The sequence below is a fragment of the Bombina bombina genome, chromosome 3 (assembly GCF_027579735.1).
Source record: "Bombina bombina isolate aBomBom1 chromosome 3, aBomBom1.pri, whole genome shotgun sequence".
Classification (NCBI taxonomy): Eukaryota; Metazoa; Chordata; class Amphibia; order Anura; family Bombinatoridae; genus Bombina; species Bombina bombina.
The window spans coordinates 845003633-845021874 of NC_069501.1; positions in this window are offsets into that span (position 1 = coordinate 845003633).

Genomic DNA, 18242 nt, shown 5'->3' on the forward strand with positions numbered 1-18242 from the left:
TCGTGTATGCGCAATTCCATTTTCACGATCATTGCGCAATGATTCAAATTGGAATTACGCATCCGTCATTTGACCAACATGTATAAAGCAATGCCACTTACAGCAAAGCCATGTTAACGTGTATGCGCAATTCCATTTTCGCGATCATTGCGCAATGATTCAAATCGGAATTACGCATCCGTCATTTGACCAACATGTATAAAGCAATGCCACTTACAGCAAAGCCATGTTAACGTGTATGCGCAATTCCATTTTCGCGATCATTGCGCAATGATTCAAATCGGAATTACGCATCCGTCATTTGACCAACATGTATAAAGCAATGCCACTTACAGCAAAGCCATGTTAACGTGTATGCGGAATTCCATTTTCGCGATCATTGCGCAATGATTCAAATCGGAATTACGCATCCGTCATTTGACCAACATGTATAAAGCAATGCCACTTTCAGCAAAGCCATGTTAACGTGTATGCGCAATTCCATTTTCGCTCTGTGACGCATATTCTGTAGAGCGCAAGACACATCATTCCTATTTCATGTGTCACTAATCTAAAATCAGATATCTAAACATCATATGTAGTGTATGTTGTGAGATCTGTATAGGTTTAGTATCTGACTATATACACATTTATTGCTTAAAAAAAAAAAATAAGATATTATATGAAGTTGGATAATTACCTGGTTCAGATTCTCCATCTCCTCCCAGGCCACCGGACGGAGAAGCAGCTGCCCTGGCCCCCGCGTCAGGACTTTCAGATCCCGCAGCTGGGAGGGAAGAAGAGGAGGCCGAGGATGGCGAGGATCTGAATCTTTTGGGGACCCGGAGATTGAGGAGCTCGCATAAAGTCACCTCATAAGGGAGTAGGTACAGTTTCCGCGGGGCCTCTCTTTTGCCACCTCTTTTACGGGCTTGTACCCAGTCCCTTATGAGGTTGACTTTTTTGGTTAACCGCAACCTCATATCTCCGAATCTCCTCATGATCTGATCCTGGGTCCTCTGGACGTCACACACCAATCTAACCGCATTGGTGATAGACTCCCAGAGGGCCTTCTTAACAGGCGCATCTGTCAACCTCCTCTTGTTCCCAAACAGCTGGGGATAAAAGTCCTTGACGGCGTGGACCAGTGCAGCGCTCTCCTCCTTGGTGAACCTGGGAGCTGACATGCCTGCTGGGTTGTCGATTTTTTTGTAAAACAAAATCAGATATACTGCCTGCAGGCATTAGAGAACTGACAAAGATGGCAACGTGTAATGGACTTTTATATGGTGAAGTAAACATGAGATGCACCATGGGACAAGTTATCTGTACATCTGATTGGATAAAAGTTTGAAATATTGTTAGAATGTCTGTGAGACCATCCTGACTCAAGTTGTGTTTGTGTGATGAACTCTGATTGGCCGTTCCTTAATGTTTCATATCTTAGTAACTTCCTTACACATACCTCATGGTGGTGCTGTAACTTCATTTTTCATGTAGACTTATTTGTAACTCATGGGCCTGTCATGCGGATATGTGTGACGCAGATTTAATATCCGTGATCCGTTAAATATTAATGATTAAATTTTATTTAACATCTAATACGGTTTAATAACGGTCTGTTTCTTTAATACAAATACACATTTAATATTGTATGTCTTTATTGTTCATAAAATCCATTTATTGACTTATTGTGAAGTATTGATATTGCTCTATTAAATGTATTTCATAATGCACATTGATTGTGTGCTATTGCGTGACATTAGACTCTAATGTTTAAAGATGCTAATCTGGTGTTTCAAGATGCGTTTCACACGCAATATTTCTGAATGTTCAAATTCAGGTTATAAGGTCATTCACTTGGATAATCTGTTTATAAATGTTAAACTACAGGTTTGTTTGTTATTAGTAAATAAACCTCGAGCTTGTATTTGTCTGAAGTGCTCATATATGTTATTGGGCAATGGCGTCTTTATTTTTAAATAGACATTACAAACAAACAATTGTATCAAATGATCTGTAGAGATAGAAAATTGTTTAGACTTTAAAATGTAAATCAATGTATCTTAGTATTTAGATATCCTCAACAGAAGAAATTTAAATGCACATGGTTGAGACAATCACATAAGGCATCTCTGTGCATCCACCAATCTTCATCTACTGAGCCTATCTCGATATGCTTTTCAAGCAAAGTATGTCAAGATAGGAAGAGATGTAAATACACTCTTTAAATCTCTTAAAGGGACACTGTCCAAACAAATTTAGCGTTGGTGATTCAGATTGAGCATGAAATGTTAATCAACGTTATAATTTAATCCGATTCTCAAATGTTAACAATTATCTTGTTATCTTTCTTTGCAAATCAATAATGATATTTGAGATTACGGACAATTTTTTCAAAAACCTGGGTTGTCCTTGATGATTGTTGGATAAATTAATCCACCACAAAAAACCAAGTTCAGTCCAGAGTACTGAAGCTAATAAATTATCTATTTAATGCCTTATTTTTAAATTAATGATAGCAACATCACAAGGAGCATTCATAATATGAGACAATTTTTAAATTTGCTTAAAATAGAATACTCATTCAGAATGTATAAATCATTAATTTTTTAACTGTCTCCCTTTAAGTATATTTTTAGTTCATGTCCCTTTAAATAAACATTTCACAATAATGCTTGAAATATCAGAAACCTAGGCACCTTCCTTTTGATAAATTAGTATAACATATGAGTCAATAAAATTTAGATTAACTTCTGGATTGTTTTACACACTGACTGAAATATATATTGTAAAGGAGGTATTTCGGAGTCTTCAGCTTAGAGGGACATTAAGCTATATGTTATGTATGCATTTTGGATAAGATTATAATATTTGAACAACTTAATATGTTTTGGTATTCAATCATTAGATTGTAATTATATATATTTTTTTATTAAATACATATCTACATAGGCTATTTTGATGCTGATTGTTGGTTGCACATAGATACCTTATGTAATTGACTAAGATATGTGCATTGATTTTTTTTTTTACAAAGTATATTTAAAGACTGAATGTAATTCTATAGTACTTTCTAAATATGTTTAAATTATTTTATGAATAATTTAAAAATCAATACACAATATACTTTGTGAATGTCCCTTTAAGGACCAAAACATTTGTAATGTTGATTTAACATTGTCAAAATAAACTAAAGGGGAATTAAAATTATATATAGATATGTGATGTCTAACCCAAGAGGTAAGATTTTAAAAACTACATAATATTATTAACTATAGTTAAATGACTCCACTAGAAAATCAAATCGATTAACCTGCCATCCAATAACTAGCTTGTGAAAAATATAAAGTTAAATGACCTACCATTTATAAATGTAAAATTTTAATAAATTTTGCAAATAATGTTTTGAGATACCTAAGAAAGATACAAGATCTTATAAAATTAATTTTACATTCAACAACACTGTCGCTTTAATGTAATTGAACCACTTCCCCTTCTTAAAAGTGAAAAAAAATAATTTTTGTGAAATTGACTACATATCCGAAATTATTTTAACATCTAATAATTTCAAAAGAAAAGCATCGATGGATCTCACTCCCCAATGAATGTTAAAAAAGATAGTTTAATGTAATATTCTCTGAATCAGTGGATTTTCAACAATTAAAGCATTATTTGATCTTATGCATGTGCTTGTCAAATAGACAACTACCAGTCATGGGAGTCAAATTGATTTTTATTGACAGATTATATGGATATTTATTATAATCTGTTCCAAATAGTGTATTTAATACTAAACTTTATATTATTACCATTTTAAAATTTAATAGTTTCTGAACCAAAAATAAAAATATATTCCTGGAAGTCATCAGATGCCAATCTGAAATGTAAAAAATTTTTTGACAAAAGTTAATACACACGTAGTCAAAGAATCATAAAATACATTTACAATCATCTTGTTTCTATGCTCTAACTTTGTTCAACATTTTTTAAAGATATTTATTAATTATATTTTAAAAAAATATATATGATTTTCGAATTATACATAAAAATGTATATCAAATTTCTATAATATATATGTTGAACATAAATGTAATATTTCATGTCCATTCAAATACCTCTATATCAACTATAATATGTATTCCTTTTTATGATTGTGATCCTTAAATATCTAATGATGAAATATGTATGACTAATTTATGTAAGCTACCAATAATCAACATTCTTCCTGTGATTATTAACTAGCATGCATTGGTACACCAACCTGGATAATGCATGGTCTTTGAAAGTCAATTCAGGGCTAAACAGTTGATCTTCAATAGGTGTCTTATTCATCATTTCAAAAATAGAGGACTGAAATCCCATCTAAAAATTAGAAATTCATCTAAGTGTCTGATTGTGATCCCTAAATATCTAATTAAGAACTAAATATGACTAATGTGTGGAAGCTACTAATATTCAACATTCTTCCTGTGATTCTTAACTAGCATGCATTGGTACACCAACCTGGATAATGCATGGTCTTTGAAAGTCAATTCAGGGCTAAACAGTTGATCTTCAATAGGTGTCTTATTCATCATTTCAAAAATAGAGGACTGTGAAATACCATCTAAAAATTAGAAAATCATCTAAGTGTCTCCAATAGGATGCCTCAACAGCCTTATTCTATTAAATAGTTGGCACTTACCATGTGAACATGTCTTTGTATGCTTTTCAAGGTCAGCAGATTTGAAAGATAATGCCAGACATGATCCTATTGGTATACTTCAATTTCAATCTTGGCATTTTCCACTGTCAGTCTGGGCAATCTTCACTGGCAGGCTTATAATTCTTCCCTTTCAGTCTTTAGATTAAGTCAGCTCCCTAATGGCATAAAAGGTTTATTCAAAACTACTACAAGTGTGTGAATCATTTCTCTAGCCCTCTCCCACCCCCCATTTCATAAGAAATTTCTGTCACTAGCTTACTGTGTAGCATCTTGTGTTATGTTCTATCAAGTGTGAAGATGAGTCATATTGAGCAGAACAAACCTCTAATGTGTGACATTGAACCATAGTCATGATAGAGGATAGTTATGCTAGAGGATCCCTTTCTGAGTATTTACATTTTAAGTAATGTGTAAACTAAATACTAGTTTAGAAAATGTATGCCATATGATGTATTTGTGTACAATTCATGCCAGCAATAGTCCAGACATTTATACTTACCAGCTGATATCCTCTTTAAAAACCAGGTGGCAAAGACTCGCTACAGGACCCAATGGCCAGAGCATCACCTATATTAATAAATGAAACACATTTTTAGCATTTGATGAACAATCCTAACATGTTTGCACAATTCTCTACTTGTCATTTCCCTACAGTTCACATCTATTGTTAATACTCCAGTGTAACTTCTATTCTTTACCGTCTAAAGTTGCGGTTGATGATGTCTGCTCTGACATTGAGGCCCTCGTCCCGGAATGGCCCCTCTAGAACAGGATCATCCTCCTCATCTCTGAGGAGGTTTCTGTCCGGCCGGACGGCCTGCAGCATCCCAGCCTGCTGTGCAATATTATGCAGGACGCTACAGGCTACAACGATCTTAGCCACCTTCTTTGGGTTGTACTGGAGGGCTCCTCCCGACCTGTCCAGGCACCTGAACCTCATCTTCAGGAGCCCGAACATCCGTTCAACCACCGCCCTGGTTCTCTTATGAGCCCTATTGTAGCGCTCCTCAGACACATCAGTCGGGCTACGCAAGGGGGTAATGAGCCAAGGCCGGCTCATGTACCCAGAATCACCTATAAATTATGAACAGAACATAATTCCAACCGAATCCTCAAAATAGTATTTGTAGTACAATAAAAAGTTTTGTACACGATAATCCATTAACAAATGTTTATTTTAACTTAAAAATATCTAGTTCAATATTATTCTCTATCTTCCCATTTCAGCTAAGACATGCTACATATGCGTATTTCTCCTAAATCAAGCCTTGTGTAAAATGCTAACTACATGGTTACATTACATTCTCTATCTGAGCATTTAAGGTAAGACATGCTACATATCTGCATTGAACTAAAAGACATTTGCGGAAAGAGACAATGACATGGTTAAATTGCATTAGCTAATATCTTCCCATTTCAGCTAAGACATGCTACATATGCGTATTTCTCCTAAATCAAGCCTTGTGTAAAATGCTAACTACATGGTTACATTACATTCTCTGAGCATTTAAGGTAAGACATGCTACATATCTGCATTGAACTAAAAGACATTTGCGGAAAGAGACAATGACATGGTTAAATTGCATTAGCTAATATCTTCCCATTTCAGCTAAGACATGCTACATATGCGTATTTCTCCTAAATCAAGCCTTGTGTAAAATGCTAACTACATGGTTACATTACATTCTCTGAGCATTTAAGGTAAGACATGCTACATATCTGCATTGAACTAAAAGACATTTGCGGAAAGAGACAATGACATGGTTAAATTGCATTAGCTAATATCTTCCCATTTCAGCTAAGACATGCTACATATGCGTATTTCTCCTAAATCAAGCCTTGTGTAAAATGCTAACTACATGGTTACATTACATTCTCTATCTGAGCATTTAAGGTAAGACATGCTGCATATCTGCATTGAACTAAAAGACATTTGCGGAAAGAGACAATGACATGGTTAAATTGCATTAGCTAATATCTTCCCATTTCAGCTAAGACATGCTACATATGCGTATTTCTCCTAAATCAAGCCTTGTGTAAAATGCTAACTACATGGTTACATTACATTCTCTGAGCATTTAAGGTAAGACATGCTACATATCTGCATTGAACTAAAAGTAGACATTAGCGGGGGGAAAATATATGGTTAAATTGCATCCTATAGCTGAACATTACGCTAACATTTTAAAACTACAGTGGCAATTGTCACAATAATTAGCCATGTTGTGCACAAATACTCACCAACGAGATAACCAGGGGGCATTTATCTTTCCTCAAACTGTCTCCACAGGGACGACAGAGAGAGGATGCGGGCATCATGACAAGCCCCTCCAAAATTCGCACACACATGCATAATCCTCATCTGTGCGTCACAAACATACTGCACGTTAAGGCTATGAAAATGTTTGCGATTTCTGAAGGGCGAGTCATCAATTGGAGCACGCAGCGCAATGTGGGTACAATCTATGGCTCCCAAGACATTGGGCATTTGAGCAATATCAAAGAATTCCCGCTTCAGGCGCCTCCAATCACCATCATTCTGTGGGAATCCTATGTATTGCTTACTGATACGTACCATGGCGTCCAGAAAGTTATCAAACACTACAGAGAATGTACCTTGAGCCAGGCCAAGCATGTACAGTTGTCCGGATTGAAAACTCCCAGAGGCCAGGACGTATAGACAGCTTAGCATCCTACTCATGGCGGGAACAGCAGTCCTTATTCTTATACGTGGCTCCAAATGAGGTTTAAGAAGATCGTAAAGGCCAATGAGCTGTTCGCGATCGAGCCGATACTTATCAAAAACCTCAAAGTCACTCATGTTTTCCAAGGTGGGTCTCACCCTGTAGACAGGAGGACCTCGAACCAGATGACCCCTTCATCTCAGTCTGAGCCGCCGAGGCTGCCTGATTCGGCCAACAGCTAGTTCGCCAATAGCAGCACCAGCAGCGTCTACCATGTTATCGTCATCCATCTTTCAAAACAGCGTAACAAGGTAAGCACTTGATCTGATGTGGATCACAAGTGATGCATTGGCCATGTTGTTTGGGGGATTTATAGTACAATTAGTCCAATGGTAGTGAGTTTGTAATGATTGCTAATTGTATTCACTTGTTTGTATGTGAGCGGCGCGAATGCTTTCACAGTGGGCGTTTATTTGTTGTTTGCTGAAATGTTAGTTTCAAACAATGATTCTCAATGTGAAAGTGTCAAATATCACACATACAGTGCATGTTTGTAATGTTTGATCATATGCGTAATCAATATTTCTTAAACGCGATCTTATAGTAACAAGCACACGTCCAGGCTAACATGAATGAAAGTGCATAGTTGTGTATAATGTGCATCGAATGTGATCGATCAATGTTGCTGCAATATTGTTTGTAAACGATAAAGTAACAGCTGCCATCTGTAATATTGTATATATAAGTGATTGCCGAGCAGGCAATATTGTATGCGTCCCTTTAAAATCGCAATAATAATTCCGAACTTCCCGTCTGCCATCTGTAGTATTGTATATATAAGTGATTGCCGAGCTGTAAATATTGTATGCGTCCCTTTAAAATCGCACTAATACTGAATAACTTCCGGCTGTCATCTGTAGTATTGTATATATAAGTGATTGCCGAGCTGTAAATATTGTATGCGTCCCTTTAAAATCGCAATAATAATTCCGAACTTCCCGTCTGCCATCTGTAGTATTGTATATATAAGTGATTGCCGAGCTGTAAATATTGTATGCGTCCCTTTAAAATCGCACTAATACTGAATAACTTCCGGCTGTCATCTGTAGTATTGTATATATAAGTGATTGCCGAGCTGTAAATATTGTATGCGTCCCTTTAAAATCGCAATAATAATTCCGAATTTCCCGTCTGCCATCTGTAGTATTGTATATATAAGTGATTGCCGAGCTGTCAATATTGTATGCGTCCCTTTCAAATCGCATTAATACTGAATAACTTCCAGCTGTCATCTGTAGTATTGTATATATAAGTGATTGCCGAGCTGTCAATACTGTATGCGTCCCTTTAAAATCGCAATAATAATTCAGAACTTCCCGTCTGCCATCTGTAGTATTGTATATATAAGTGATTGCCGAGCTGTAAATATTGTATGCGTCCCTTTCAAATCGCACTAATGCTGAATAACTTCCGGCTGTCATCTGTAGTATTGTATATATAAGTGATTGCCGAGCTGTCAATATTGTATGCGTCCCTTTAAAATCGCACTAATACTGAATAACTTCCGGCTGTCATCTGTAGTATTGTATATATAAGTGATTGCCGAGCTGTAAATATTGTATGCGTCCCTTTAAAATCGCAATAATAATTCCGAACTTCCCGTCTGCCATCTGTAGTATTGTATATATAAGTGATTGCCGAGCTGTCAATATTGTATGCGTCCCATTCAAATGGCACTAATACTGAAGAACTTCCGGCTGTCATCTGTAGTATTATATATATATAAGTGATTTGCGATCTGACAATATTTATTAATTGTCCCATTGAAATCGCCTTAATAATGCTGTTCCAAACTGTTGTTTACGTATATGTTGTATTGTAGTATTGAGTGTTAAAGTTCCGAAAGGGGCGGTACAGTGGTGAATCTGTGATGTGTATGGTTGAATCTTCTAATGACGTCATGATATTATTACCCTGCCTATGTAGTTCATAAATCCTCATTGTGTTGTTGTATTTGACTACATTGTTATTGTGTGCTGAATAAAATCTAAATGTGTGCTTTGTGGTTGCGTGATGGGTGATGCGTGCTATGTACATGTACGTATATATTGTGATTGTGTCCCACATATGCTGACTTCTATATAGCGGTCTGGCATTGTTGTTCCTTCCCATAAAGTGACATCTGTAATCTGGTGTACTGATGTTCTTGTTGTACGTAATTCCTAATGGTTTCTGGTGATGGAATCATGATGTTAAAAGTACAGTAAAATCCATATGTTGTGTTTTGTGATTCCTCTAGAGAATGTAATGTGTTTGTCCCCCATCATTTGAATGCACATGTATGAGTGAATGTTAAAAGTAATGTATGTGCATCCATGAGTGATCATGTGTTAAGCCTATGTAGATATGCTGTTGCTGCAAGCATATGAGTTGAATAACTGAAATGCAATAATAAAGGTAAATGAGAATTGTTTCCCATTGTGTAGTGTTTGTGAATCCTGAAAAGTTGACATTATTTTTGTGTCCGTTTAAATGTAATATTTTTAAAACTAAAATGTTGTTACTAGTGATGTTGATTTGTAGTTGATGTAATATAAAAGTCTGAAAGAATTTAATGGTGTTGTGAATATTCAAACAGTAAAATCCATAAATCCACCATAGGGAAATAGTCATTTCTTGATCTATTTATCATAGCTGGGTCTAACGCATGAAATCATGTCTTTTCTAGCGCTGGTATTTGGAGTTTTTCTGTCTACGCTATTTGCGTGCGTTAGGGAAATGAGGGTTTCGCGTGCACGAGCACGTCTTCCCAATAGAAGTCAATGGAGGCTCTGAAAATTGGTCATTTTTTTTTCTAAGACTGGTTTTCATTGTAAAGTGAGTGACGTCATGAGCTTTTGTGAAAAAGTAACTAAATCGTGTTCTTTTTGTAATAAATAAATATTTTGTGTATGTCATGTGGTGTATATTGTTTGTATGCATCGATGAGTGTATATTTGTGATAATGTTATTAGTTAGATGTAGGTATATGAGGGTCTTTTACCGTGTGTCAATGTAAGTCAATGGGAAAATGGATTTGTGTTGTTTTTTTTTCAAACACCCGAGATCTCGCAACTTTAATCCTTTGTATTTTGCTGAAAAATTATTAAATATGAAAAATAAACATAGTGTAGTGTTTGTATGACTGTAAGTGTAGTTTGTGTAATATTCTTTATTTGATTCGTGGATGTTTTTTTTGTCGGTATATGTTTACTACTGGGTCAGAGGTGTCGGTAGAAATGTGAGCGTTAGGTTTTTTTTGAGTGTCGGTAACTGAACTCTAAATACCGGAGTACGTAAGAAACCCGCGTTAGGAGCCTCTAACGCTGGTTTTCACGGCTAACGCCGAACTCCAAATCTAGGCCCTAGTGAATAATATTGCCATATGAGAAATGACCGCAAGGAGTAGCAAAGTGCATACTCTGTCTGCACTGTGACGGCAGCTTTCTCCCATAAGCCCAGTGTAATCATAAGATGCATATTTGGAGGATGATTGATGCATACATGACTGGATTTTCTCTGTGGTTTTGAGGTCATAATATCTGCATTTGTATTTTTGCTCTGATGGTAAAATGCAGCCTGCTGTGAACATACTAACAGGAAGAAAAATGTAAATATAAGGTACAATGCAGCATATGCTTTATCCATTTACATATTTTTCTTCCTATCCCATTCTTCTTAAACTGGTTCCATCTTTAATTCTTATACAGCCTAGCATATATATTGCAATAATCTTTCTGCAAGAAAAAATAGTGATCTCATTGCTACAATTCTACTTATTTCTGTTTCATTAATCAGATAGGAATTCACTTTTCTTAAAAAAATAAAATATAAAATAGTAAGGTGTATGTCTTAATTGACTGGACTAAATGTAGCTACTGGGTGAAAGTGATGACTGAATGTTCTATGTAACTTTTGTGTTCATTCTTTACTCAATGACATTGCCATATAAGAAGTGACCACTAGGAGAAGTAATGTGCAAATTTAGGGCCAGATTATGAGTGGAGTGCTATTTAGTGCTTACTCTAGAGCGCTAATTGCGTTAGAAGTCAAATTTGTGCACTTCGGTTTGCACTCGTATTATGAGTTGAAAGTAAAAAGTTTGCGCTCTTGCGCTAACCTGATGAGCACAAACAGCTTACTTATAGCTCAATTAGAATATTGCATGAAAAAAAGTAAAAAAAAAACTAACGCCCTACTCATGCTCTAACCCGATATGCAATAACCTGACTGCATATTCACTTATGCGCAAACCCAATGGCATATTCTAATGTGCCCTAACTCGACATGAAAGTATGAATATTTCACATTCCAATGTTCTTCACATAGAAGAATATGTTCTATTTATTCCTAAATATATATTTCCACATATATCTAATGGTATTTTGGTACAATATATATCTATACCTAAATATATATACATGATTATATATATTTATAGATATATACTGATGTATATAGGAATATCTCTTTAAAACCACATAGAACATATTATGCTATGTGCAGAACATTGGAATGTCAAATATTTACAGTAAATACATAGGTAAAACCTTTATAAAATATTAATATTGCATAAATATGATTTTACATGTTTTCCTCTATTTAACTGCAAAGTGCTCCAATGCACTTATATATATATGTCTATATATGTGTACACATTTATTTATATGTGTATATATGTCTGTAAAGACATATATACACATATAAATACATAAATACATATGTACACACACACGTACATACTGTATGTATGTATATATATATATATATATATATATATATATATATATATATATATATATATATATATATATATATATATATATATATATATAGTATCTAGGGGGTACCAGACTATAGCGCTTGTAGAAAGGGAGTAACATAAAGGGGAGCACAGTTTTAAGGTGTAACACAAATGTACTGATTTACAGCAGGGTATAAAAAAACTTTTTTGTGGCTCACCTTTTTGTCTTTTAGTCTGAGAAGTCTGTGTAGTGTCTTTGCTTCTCCTCTGTAGAGTATGGTAGTATTTAGAAATCAAAGATGATTGGCCTCTGTGTGGTGCCAGTTAAGGTATTTCTTTTCGAGAAATAAAATCTCCTAGTTAGAAAGGGGTTGAGTAACAGGCTTCCCCTCTCAGGGGTGTGGTAGATGCTTTTTAATGAAATAAATAAATGAAGCAAATGCCAGTGATTAGTGCAAATAAAATCTCCTTTATTTTAGCACAAAAACAAACCGGTGTTTGTGCTGGTGAATTAAAAGTCTCTTGGTGTTGTTAGGTAAAAACTTTGTGCAGAAATTTTGGGTATTTAACTTCCCAAACAGGCTGTGATGGTTGTCGCCTTGATTATGCACAAACAGTGCAGAGGATTCCTTGAAGATCTTTGTCTCCAGATGGTGTAAAGATTAAGGTTTATGCAAGATTTTGGGGTATTTTCCTTCCCAAACAGGCTGTGATGGTTGTTGTCCTGAACTTACATAAACAGTATAGAGGATTCCTTGATGATCCCTGTTGGTTTCTCTTTGTTTGCAAAAAGTAAAAAGTTCAGTTTTTTACTTTGAGGAAAATAACGATTCGTAAATGTTCCTGTGTGGGTTGTAGAAGAAGTGAGGTGTTTTGTAACCTCCACAGGTCTTGTCTTAGGATGGCGTTGGATACACTTGTGCTTCACAAGTGATCTGTAGAGTTGCGGTCTCGCCGGACCGGAAGTGACGTCACAAGTGGGCATGCCCTTACGCGTTTCGTGAAACTGTCTTCACTTCCTCAGAGGGTATGCCCACAGATGTCAGTGCAGAGTTATTTATCGTCCTTTCTATTAAGGAAGTTAATTGCTGCATTGTTATTCATTGTTATTAACTCACTTAAGAATTAATATTGGTAATTTGTTCTACTCATTGGAACAAGAGATATACTATTCCTTCTTTATTTGGAACAAAAAAACATGAGAAAAAGCTTAGTGCTAAAAACTGCAGGTGCAGCTTTTAACTATGTATTTATTTTATTATATGATGACAAAGAGGCTTCAAAAACGCTCCAATTGTGAATTTTTGGATTAGTTATGTTTATAAAAAGCAAGAGATATACTATTCCAACTTTATTTGGAACAAAAACATGAAAAATTGTGATGCTAAAACTGCAAATGCAACTATGTGTTTATTTTATTATTTGATGACAAAGAGGCCTCAATAGCGCTCCATTTTTGAGTGTTTGGGATAAATATGATTATAGAAAGGTGGGTTCTGTCCATTTTCACTAGGGATCCCTACTTGTTTGAAATGGGAAACATTTTTTTACTAAGTTAAAAGCACTTATATAATTAGGTTTTAAATATTGTCTACTTTTGTTTTATGAACAACAGACTATTTTTTTTTAAAAAAGTATGTCTGATTTCCTTCTTGTTAGACTGCAAACAGGCAAATAGTCTGTGAAGGATTTATTTGTAGCATTTCTTGCTCCAACTTTACCTATGTGTTTAAGGTTGTCAAATTCTTCTAATTTTTCAATTTTTTGAAACTTGAATTTTTATTTTTTTTATTTTTTGTGGTTTAAAGTTGCAGGGTAATTTTATGATACTGATTTATGGGTCACAAAAAAGCAGCAAGGTCTATGTCTTTGTTTAGACCTCTTGTTTGGAGTGATCCCAGGCGATGAATCCAATAGGTCTCCCTTTTTCGTAATTCAAGTAGTCTCTCTTTGCCTTTTGTATCTGGTATTTGTTCAATAGCTTTGATGAAAAAATGATCACTGTTTTTGTTATGGAACTGCTCAAAATGTTTCCCTATGCCATATTCAGAGTCCGCTTCCTTTATGTTATTAATGTGTTCTAAAGTCCGTCTTTTTAGACTCCTTATCATGCGCCCAATGTAAATTTTCCGACATGAGCATTCTATTAAGTACACAACAAATTCTGACTTGCAGTTCAGAAAACTTTCTATTGCTAATATTTCTTTGTCATTATTTATGATCCATTTGTTCTCTTCTTTGATTTTATTTGTGTGACTACAACATATACAGTTTTTTCTGCCGCATTTAAAGAATCCTTTTATTGGAGGGGTGTTTGCTTTGTTCTTTGTTCTTTTAAATAGTGTTAGTGCAAGGATGTTTTATATGCATTTGTTCTTTCTGTATATGACATTTGGAGGTTCTGTTAGTATATGCTCCAGTATAGGGTCTTTTTGTAAAATCCCCCAATGTCTTTTTAGAATTTTCTCAATCTGTTTGGCTCCACTATTGTAGGTGGTGATAAATCTGGTGTTAGTGTCTTGTTGTTTGTCTTAATCCTCGCTATCTTTTTTATTTAAAAGGCTATTTCTGTCAGTACTTTTTACCTTCTCATATGCTTCACTGACTGTAATTTCAGAATATAATTTATTTTTAAATTTGGTTTTTAGAGAAACTGCCACTTTTTCATCTTTGCTACAATTTTGCTTTATTCTCTGAAACTGCCCATAAGGTATATTGTTTATCCAATTTGGGTGATGGCAGCTGGCCGCATGAAGGTAGCCATTAGTGTCAGTCAGTTTAGTGTAGTTTTTGGTGTGTATCTCATTGTTTTCACAAAAGATAGTGACATCTAGAAAATCAAGAGATAGGTCTCCCCAAGTTTTCGTGAATTAGAGATTCATGTCATTTAAATTTAAATGGTGATTGAATATATTAAACTCCTGTTCTTCACCTTCCCATATAAGGATGTGTCAGGGTTTTTTCCCTGTTGTGTTTGCCATGTGCTGCTGGCAGCCATTTTACTCACCTCTCTTCCTGACTATGGTGCATTGTGGGGGATGCTGCTCAATTCCTGCACTTCCTTTTATGGCCGGACTGGTGTGCATCATCCATGTGAGACAGGATGCAGTCTCAGAATTGTGATGTCAGTATGCTTTGCCTTTGCGTTGTCTCAGACCTGTTTGTGAGAGTTCCTGTGTATTACCTGGCTGCCTGATGTCCTTCCTGGTTCCTGATCCCTGGCTTGTTCCTGACTCAGCTGTTTTCCTTGTTCCTGATTCCGGCTCGTCTGACTATTCGCTTTGGCTCCTGACTCGGCTCGTCTGACTACCAGCTCTGGTTTTGATTCCTGGCTTGTTATTTGACTTGTGGACTTTTTATTATTTTTTGCTATTAATAAAGGTGTGATTATTTTTGCACTTCTCATCTCAGTCCGATTCCTGGCACCCTGACATTACGCAAAGGCCATGAATCCTGATGGTGCTAATAATCGACCTTTACCTGCCATCATTTCCAGGATAGATGTACAGGATCACCGCTTGGATCAATTTGCACTAGCCCTGCAAACCCTGCTGACTCGCACTGCACATTGGGCTAATCCCTTGTGGGAGACTAATAAACCTGTGATTTCAAATAACCCTGAATTTGTGGCCTCCTTTCGAAGGGTATTTGATGTTCCGGCTCACTCCTCCTCCTCCTCTGCTGCTAAACGACTCATGTCCATTCAGCAAGGTACATGATCTGTTGCTTAGTATGCTATTGAGTTCCGAACGCTTGCCGCAGAGATAGGTTGGAACAATGAAGCCCTTGTTGCCGCCTTCTTTCATGGGCTCTCTGATGCGATTAAAGACAAAGTTGCTGCCAGAGATTTACCAGAGGATCTCGAGGCATTGGTGTCTATTTTGATCCTAATTGACATCAGACTCAGATAGAGGCCCTCTTTCAAGGAGCGCTTGCGGAAGCCTCCTGTTCCGTTGTCTCCTACGTGTTCGTTCCCACCCATGCCTCCCTCTCCTCCCATTCCTCCTGGTCCAGAGTCACCAGGTAATGCTGAGCCGATGCAGCTGGGATTCACGCGTCTCTCCACGGCGGAGAGGGCCTTTAGGAGGAAGGATGGGCTCTGCCTCTATTGTGGGTTACAGGGCCACCTTTTGAAGTCTTATCCTACACGGCCGGGAAACGCTCACACCTAAGGTCCTGTCGGGGGCAGACCTTGGGTGGTTTATCCTCGTCCCCAGAACCGCTTAAGGAGAAACCTTTGGTCACGGTTGTCCTTTCCTGGGTGGACTCCTCCATAGTCACCCAGGCTCTTGTTGACTCTGGTGCTGCGGGCTATTTTATTGACAGTGCTTTTGTATCAAAGCACTCCATTCCTGTTTTGCCTCGGTCCGTTCCACTTGCTATTGAGGCCATTGATGGCAGGCCCTGTGGTTATCTATTAATTTAAAATATCTCTACTTTCTACTAAATATAATATACTAAATCTCTATGGTGGTACCACTAAAACCAACACAGATAAATTGTGAAATAAACTATATGAGGATCCTCCATTATTTGTCAAACAGTTTATTTAGGAATCAATATATGTTAATAATAAGATAAATATTTACAGGTATATATATATCAATCTATTTTACAGATACAGTCCACATTTTAAGATACAGGGCAACTTTTCTAAACTAACCCCAATTGTGCTACACAGAATATTATCCCAGAAATACTTATCCAGATTCTCTGTGTCCAACATCATCCATCTTTACAGCATGCCCAGGATACAAAAGAAAGAGCGAGAGGCTCTGGTGTTACAATATTTTATAACCCAATTCAAAAGGGAGTGGCTTATCAAATGCCACTCAAAAAGACCAATGGGAGTGTCTATAGTTCAGAGAGAAAGGTGTACCTGGGGGAAGGGATCCCAATAACAGCTAAGTGAATATTCCAGTGATAAAATGTCACCACAGGCCCCTTCAGCCCGCACTTGTTACTCACGAAACTGCTCCGTTGTCCATGGCTGTTGGGGCTCTCCATTTTGAAACCCTCCAGTTCCAGGTGATAAACTCTCCACATTTTCTGGTTCTTCTGGGTTATCCCTTGCTCCAAAAGCACAATCCCAGTCTCGACTGGCGCAGGTCCGAAATTTTGTCGTGGTCCCCGCAATGTATTTCCACTTGTCTTCAGAAACCAGTCTTGTGCACTTCTTCGGTTTCTCAATTGCCAGAGGAGTACTGAGAGTTCCTAGACGTGTTTGACAAGGTGCGTTCTGGAACGTTGCCTCCTCACCGGTCTTACGATTGTGCCATAGACCTGCAACCCGGAGCCATTCCTCCTCGGGGCCGGGTGTACCCTCTGTCTGTTGCAGAGAATTGTGCTATGGAGGAGTATGTTGCCGATGCTCTGTCACGGGGGATCATCCACAAATCCTGCTCTCCTGCAGGGGCTGGCTTCTTCTTTGTGAAGAAAAAAGGTGGCGAGTTAAGACCATGCATCGATTATAGGGGTCTTAATCGTCTTACCATTAAGAATGCTTACCCTATTCCGCTTATTACGGAACTCTTTGACCGCCTTAAGGGAGCTATGGTCTTTACTAAACTTGATTTGAGAGGAGCGTACAATCTCGTTAGGATTAAGGAGGGCCATGAGGGCCATAAATGGAAAACAGCATTTAACACCAGGAGCGGGCATTATGAGTATCTTGTAATGCCCTTTGGCCTATGTAATGCTCCTGCTGTTTTTCAGGAATTTATTAATGATGTCCTACGAGATATGTTGCAACAGTGTGTTGTGGTGTACTTAGACGACATCCTCATACACTCACCCACACTTGAGGCTCATCGTTCTGATGTTACACGGGTTCTTCAGAGACTACGTGAGAATGGCCTGTTTTGTAAACTCGAGAAATGTGAGTTCCATCAGACTCAAGTAACCTTCCTAGGAATTGTTATCTCCATTGCAGGGTTCTCCATGGATCCTGATAAGTTATCTGCAGTTCTGCAGTGGCCTCGCCCAGTTGGTCTTCAGTCTATTCAATGTTTTTTGGGGTTCACCAATTACTATATAAAGTTTATTAAAAACTTTTCTTCCTTGGTCAAACCTATCACAGACATGACCC